A 7,155-nucleotide genomic window follows, 5' to 3' on the forward strand; every position below is an offset into this window, starting at 1 on the left:
CTCGCCAACGACCTGCGGCACCCCAAAATTTCCCACAATCCCACTTTCCCAGCACAGCCCTGTGTCAGTATCCAGAATTTTCACAATGGTCCACTTTCTCCCTGCAGCCCTTTGTCAGTCCCCAAAATATTCCCACAGCGCCAGTCTCTCCCAAGGCCCCATGTCAGTCCTCAAAATGCTGCCACATCTTCAATCTCCCCACAGGCCTGTGTTTTCTGCCTAAGTACTCAGACTCACCACTCCCACCACACAGATCAGTGTCAGTCCAAACTACACTGCCTGACTCTCTCCCCACAGCCCCGTGCCGGAACCCAAAATAATCCCACTGCTCAACCCTCTTCTTAGAGACCTGTGTCAATCACCAAAACACCTCCCGCTTATCATGCTCTCCCCACGGTCGTGTCTCAGTCCCCAGAGTACTCCCACTGAACTATTCTCTCCCCTCAGATCTGTGTGTGTCCCCTATGTACACCCCTCCCTCATTCCCTCACCACAGACATGTGCTAGGCCCCAAAGTGTTCCCACTGCCTCACTCTCTCCCACAACCTGGGTCAGTTCCCAAAAGAGCTCTGCAGCTCCAGTCTCTCCCCACAGACCCATGTTAGTCCCCAAAATACGTGTACATCCCACTTTCACTCCAAGACCCCGCGCGAGTCCCCACGATAAACCCAATACCTAGCCTTCTCCCTAAAGATCTGTGTCAACCACCAAAACACTCCCACTTCGCACTCTCTTCCCACAGCCCATGTCAGTTCCCACATTAATTACACTGCACACATTCTACCAACAGACTTTGTCAATCCCCAAACAAAGCCAATTGCACACGCTCTCCATACAGCCCTTATCAGTCCGCAAACTAATATCAATGCCCACTCCTTCTAGCAAACAGCGTCAGTCCCCAAACTAATCTCACTGCCCACTCCCCTCTCGCAGACTGTGTCAGTCCCCAAACTAAACACATTGCCCACTCCCTTCACTCAGCCTGCACCGATCCCCGACTCACTCTTTTCTCAGAAACTTGCAATACCCCAAATCTCACCCATAGTTGCATTTTCCAATCCAGTATGAACTGCCTTGGTCGCGGACAGATTTCTCAACAAAATTCTGTGAAAATAAATTACTATCATTAAAGTTTGAATTTAAGGAGCGTCACGTTACGTCTGACAAAGGGAGAGCGCGAAGGGACGGTGTGGAAGGAACTCTGTATCTCACACCAGTAGAATGTGATGGCAAGATGCAGGGAGCCTCACTCTGTGTCTGAACCGGGGAGTGGGTAATGCGACGGTGTGGAAGGAGATTCACTCTGTGCCTGACCCCGGGAGTGTGTGATGGGACGGTGTGGTGGGAGATCACTCTGTGTCTGACACCGGGAGTGTGTGATGAGACGGTATGGAAGGGAGATCACTCTGTGTCTGACCACGGGAGTGTGTGATGGGACGGTGTGGTGGGAGATCACTCTGTGTCTGACACCGGGAGTGTGTGATGAGATGGTATGGAAGGGAGACCACTCTGTGTCTGACCACGGGAGTGTGTGATGGGACGTACTGGAGAGAGACTCACTCTGTGTCTGAACCGGGGAGTGTGTGATGCGACGGTGTGGAGTGAGCTTCACTTTGTGTCTGATCAAGGGAGTGTGAGTTGGGACGGTGATGCTGGAGCCTAACTCTGACTCTGAGCCCCGGAGTGTGTGAGGAGACCGTATGGAGGGAGCTCTGTCTCTCTCTCTCTCTCTATCTATCTATCTATCTATCTATCTATCTATCTATCTATCTATCTATCTATCTATCAATATATATACATATATATATATATACTGCTCTTCATTTCATCTGACAAATACCTCTTCCTGGCTTGAACTGATTTCAAGTAGATTCGATTTAGAGTTGCAGCAATGCAGATCGGCCTCAGTGTAGGATCTTTCAAACGTGGATATGTAATAAAGCCGGTCTTCATTTCTTTTTTTTTAAACTTTTTTTATTGCATTTTTAAATGGTTACAAAGTAAAGTATGAAAAAACAATGTATGTAACCCTTACCCCCTCCCCTTAACCCCTCCCCCCTAACTGCCCTATAGAAAAAAAAGAGAAAGAAAGAAAAAAAAAGAAAGAAAGACAGAATGCCTGGTTGTTGGAAGATCTCCACATGCTCCATGGAATTCGTAATAACTTTAATATGTATATTTATTTCTTTCCCCTAATAAGCAATTGTTTCATCTTCAGAGCATCTATATATTTAATCCTGTCTTTTGTAAATAAGGGCTCCAAATTTTCAGAAATGTTTCATATTTATCTCTTAAATTATAAGTATTTTTTTCTAATGGAATACAACCATAGATTTCTTTCTTCCAAGAGTCTATACTTAAATGTGTATCCGATTTCCAAGTAACTGCAATAGCTTTTTTGCCTACTGCCAGTGCAATTTTTATAAATTCTTTCTGATACTTATTTAGTTTGAGTTTCGGTTTTATCCCTTCAATATCACCTAGTAAAAATAATATTGGATTATGAGGAAATTGTGTTCCTGTAATTTGTTCCAGTAAAAGTCTTAAATTTGTCCAAAAAGGTTGAATTTTAGAGCAAGACCATGTCGAATGTAAAAAAGTACCAGTTTCCTGGTTACATCGGAAACACTGATCCGATAAATTTGGATTTATTTTTTTTTTTTGTGGTGTAATATATAATTGATGTAGAAAATTATACTGCGCTAATCTTAACCGAAGATTTATTGTATTTGTCATACTATCAAGACACAGTCTTGACCAATTTGTTTTTTCAATTTTAATATTCAAATCACTTTCCCATTTTTGTCTTGACTTATGGACTCCTTGTTTATATACCTGTCTTTGAATCAAATTATACATACAAGATATAAATTTTTTATTATTTCCTTTTTGAATTAAAATTTCTATTTCATTAGATTTCGGCAATAACATTGTTTGACCTAATTTTTCTCTTAAATAAGCCCTTAATTGAAGTAACAAAATGAAATGTTATTTGATATTTTATATTTATTCTTTAATTGATCAAATGACATTAATATACCTCCTTCAAAACAATTCCCTATATATCTAATCCCATTTTGAATCCAATTATATAAAAGTTGATTGTCCATTGTGAAACGAATAAGTCTATTTTGAATTAAAGATCTCTTTGCTAATAAAGATTTTTTTGTCTCATCATCAACATTTATATTATTCCATAAATCAATCAAATGTTTTAATATAGGAGATTCTTTCTTTTCCCGTATCCATTTAGATTCCCATTTGTATATAAAATCTTCTGGTACGTTTTCTCCTATTTTATCTAATTCTATTCTAATCCATGCCGGTTTATCTTTCTCGAAAAAAGATGCAATAAATCTAAGTTGATTTGCTTTATAATAATTCCTAAAATTTGGAAGTTGTAATCCTCCTAGATCAAATTTCCATGTCAATTTTTCCAACGATATTCTTGACATCTTTCCTTTCCAGAGGAATTTCCTCACAATTTGTTTAACTCTTGAAAAAAATTCTGGGGTAATTGTATTGGTAATGATTGAAATAAATATTGTAATCTAGGGAATATATTCATTTTTATAGTATTTACTCTACCTACTAATGTTATTGGTAATGCCATCCATTTTTCAAGATATTCCTGAATTTTTTTCAAAAGTGGTAAATAATTTAATTTGTATAAGTTTTTTATATCATTATCAACTCTTATACCTAAATATTTTATACCATTTGCTGGCCATCTAAATTGAGTTATTAATCGACATTGATTATAATCTCCTTTAGTAAGAGGTAAAATTTCACTTTTATCCCAATTTTATTTTATAACCCGATATTTTCCCATATTCTTCTAGTCTATAAGATAATTTGCGTAGTGAATGTAATGGATCTGTTAAATAAAGTAGAACATCATCAGCAAATAAGTTAATCTTGTATTCTTCCTGATTAACTCTGAAACCCTTAATATCTGGGTCCATTCTAATTAATTCAGCTAGTTGTTCTATTGCCAACACAAATAAAGCAGGTGATAGTGGGCAACCTTGCCTCGTTGATCTTGTTAACTGAAATGATGTTGAAATTTGACCATTTGTCACTACTTTAGCTTTGGGATTAGTATTTAAGGTTTTAATCCATTTTATAAATGATGTTCCTAGTCCATATTTTTCCAATACCCTAAATAAAAAATCCCATTCCAATCTATCAAATGCTTTTTCTGCATCTAAAGCAACTGCCACACTCATTTCCTCCCTCTTTTGTGCTAGATGGATTATACTAAATAACCGAGTTACATTATCTGCCGATTGTCTATTTTTGATAAATCCTGTTTGATCCATATGCACTAATTTTGGTGAGCATTTAGATAATCTATTAGATAAGATTTTTGCTGTTATTTTATAATCGGTGTTTAATAAATAAATAGGTCTATATGATGTTGGTTTTAAAAGGTCTCTATCTTTTTTTGTCAATACTATTAAAATAGCTGTTGAAAAAGATTCTGGAAGTTTATGCGTTCTTTCCGCTTGATATATTAACTCCATAAAAGGAGGAATTAATAAATCTTTAAACTTTTTTTATAAAATTCAGGTGGAAAACCATCTTCTCCTGGAGATTTATTACTTTGAAGTGATCCCAAAGCTTCTTCAACTTCCTTCAATGTAAAAGGCATACCTAATCCCTTCTGTTCTTCTGTATTTAATTTTGGAAGAGTTATTTGTGATAAAAATTCTTCTATCTTAACGTCATCATTCTTTGATTCTGATTGATACAACTCAGAATAAAAATTCTTAAAAGCCTCATTAATTTCTAGAGGTTTATATGTAATTTCATTCATTTTTGTTCGAATTGCATTTATTGTTTTAGAAATCTGATCTGTTTTTAACTGCCATGCAAGAAATTCACCTAGTTCATAATATCTCTGTTTGGTTCTCATAATTGCTTTTTCTGTTCAATATGTCTGGAGTGTATTATGTTTTGACTTCTTATGAATAAGTTGCCTTCGTTTTTCTTCTGTCATATTTCTTTGAGATTCTTTTTCTAATTTTATAATCTCTTTTTCCAATTGATCTATTTCTATCATATATTCCTTCTTAATTTTAGAAGTATAACTTATTATCTGGCCTCTCAAATATGCTATCATTGCTTCCCACAATAGAAATTTATCATCAACTGAATGTAAATTTGTATCTAAAAAGAACTGAATCTGCTTTTTCATAAAATCACAAAAATCTTGACGTTTTAGTAGAATTGAATTAAATCTCCATCTTTCAATTGATTCCTCTTTATCTATCATTATCATTGTCATTATTAAAGGAGAGTGATCAGACAATATTCTTGCTTTATATTCCACATTTTTCACTCTATCTTGAGTATTTGTTGATAATAGGAAAAAATTTATCCTTGAATATGTTTTATGTCTATTTGAATAAAATGAATAATCCCTTTCTTTTGGATTGATTCTTCTCCATATATCAATCAAATTTAAATCTTTCATCAATGATAGAGTTAATTTTGCTACTTTTGATTTTGTAATAGCCTTTGTTGATCTATCTAAAACTGGATCTAAACAAAATATTAAAATCTCCACCTATTAATATTTTATCATGTGCATTAGCCAAATTCAAAAAGACCTCCTATATAAATTTTACATCATTTTCATTTGGTGCATAGATATTCATAAGAGTCCATAGTTCTGAAAAAAATTGACAATGTATAATTAAATATCTTCCGGCCGAATCAATTAATATATTTTGTATTTTAATTGGTAAAATTTATTAACCAAAATTGCAACTCCTCTTGCCTTTGAGTTAAGTGAAACTGCAATAACATTTCCAACCCAGTCTCTTTTTAATTTCTGATGTTCTATATCCGTTAAATGAGTTTCTTGTAAGAAAGCTATATCTATTTTCATTTTTTTATTATATGTTAAAATTCTTTTTCTTTTTATTGGTCCATTAAGCCCACTAACATTAAAACTTAAAAAAATCAATAAATTAGTAATTATTTTTATTTATGTCACTCCAATCTATAATAATACCTAATCTTTCAACTTTCATTGCATCCTGGGAAATCTTTTTAGAAGTCACCATGTTGCTATGTGTGTCCCCACCAATCATCCACGCAAAACAATAGAAGAAAAATAGAAAATAAAGAAAAAAACAAAATACCCCCTTACTAATGTTGTGAAAGAAAAAAAAACACAACATTACCCCCCTCTATTGTACGGGTCATGGCAATCGCCATGATTACACACGTGAATCCAGTAGTAACCGATTCAAAGCTCCGCAGCCCCCCGCAACGTAAAAAGTATATATAAAAAAACATACTATTCTCAATTAATATTTCTAAAATTTTACTTTTCTCCCTTATATCGTCCTTAAATGTCCATCAGTTCCATTTGCTTTCTCTGTCTTCGTCTTTAACCATTACATTTAGAAATCGCTACGTTTAATTAACGAAGAAATGGAAGTTTTTGTGCAAACACCTCCGCATCTTGATAATCAGAAAAAAATCTTTTTCCTTCCTCCAAAAAATTTATCAGTGTTGCTGGGTGATGCATTAAAAACTTATAACCTTTTTCACATAAAACATTTTTAGCTGGATTAAATTCTTCCTTTCTCTTCAAAAGGTTATAACTTATATCAGGTTAAAAAAGAACTGGTTTCTCTGCTATCATCACGGACCTTTTCTTCTTTTAGCACCCTGGGCAGCCGCCCTCAAAATCTTCTCTTTATCCTGGTATCTTAAACATCTTATCAAAATTGATCGCGGATTTTGATCATCTTGAGATCTTGGTCTTAAGGCTCTGTGCACCCTTTCAATCTCAATTAAAGTTTCTTCTCCCATTTCCAATTTCTCAGGAATCCACTTTTGAAAAAAAAATTATTGGGTCTTCTCCTTCGGTACCTTCTTTAAGTCCAACAATTTTAATATTGTTGCGTCTACTAAAATTTTCAAGCTTATAAATTTTTCCCACGAGTTGTTTTCTTTCTGATGTCCAGGCATCATTATCATCTTCCATCTTCTTCATTCTTCCATCCATTTCTTCCATTTTGACGTCCAAATCTGTAATTTTCTTTTCCATTTTTTCCTGTTTCTTTGTCATTTTATCAAACATAGCCTCCATATTTGTTATTGTTTTCTTTAATTACTTTTTGGTTACATTTAATT

The sequence above is a fragment of the Hypanus sabinus genome, unplaced genomic scaffold (genome assembly GCF_030144855.1).
Source record: "Hypanus sabinus isolate sHypSab1 unplaced genomic scaffold, sHypSab1.hap1 scaffold_922, whole genome shotgun sequence".
NCBI lineage: Eukaryota > Metazoa > Chordata > Chondrichthyes > Myliobatiformes > Dasyatidae > Hypanus > Hypanus sabinus.